General features: G+C 45.8%; 1 protein-coding gene across 3 annotated transcripts in view; it reads left to right on the forward strand.

The window, feature by feature from the left end:
* Phyhd1 (phytanoyl-CoA dioxygenase domain containing 1) overlaps positions 1–469 on the forward strand; it is a 15,451-nt gene that overhangs the window by 11,445 nt on the left and 3,537 nt on the right. The window lies entirely within an intron of this gene.

Genomic DNA, 469 nt, shown 5'->3' on the forward strand with positions numbered 1-469 from the left:
CTATATGTCAGTGCGAGAATACTAGCATACAAATATGGCTGCTGTCTGGGTCTAGTGGGACAAACCTGTAGTCCCAGTATCCTGGAGGATGAGACAGGATTGTGAGTTTCAGGCTAACCTGGGCTACATGGCTAAACCTTGTCACAAAACAAAACAGAAGGAAGAAATGTAGTGTTGTGGTCATTCATAGTCAGTGCCCTGCTCTGCTTGTTTCCAGCATATCTTGCTGGTGGGCCATTTGGTGGTTCAAACCTGCCTACCCCTGGTTAGCAGGCCTTTACTCCCAGCACTCAGGAGACAGGCAGGAGGATTTCTGAGTTCAGGGCAGACTGGTCTAGAGAGTGAGTCCCAGGGCAGCCAGAGCCACACACAGAGAAACCCTGTCTTGGAAAAGCAGATAAGAATGGTGCAGCTGGGGTTAAACATAGTAGCTACATAGTTTTTTTTTTTTTTTTTTTTTTTTTTTTTT

Source organism: Mastomys coucha, unplaced genomic scaffold, assembly GCF_008632895.1.
Source record: "Mastomys coucha isolate ucsf_1 unplaced genomic scaffold, UCSF_Mcou_1 pScaffold15, whole genome shotgun sequence".
Lineage (NCBI taxonomy): Eukaryota > Metazoa > Chordata > Mammalia > Rodentia > Muridae > Mastomys > Mastomys coucha.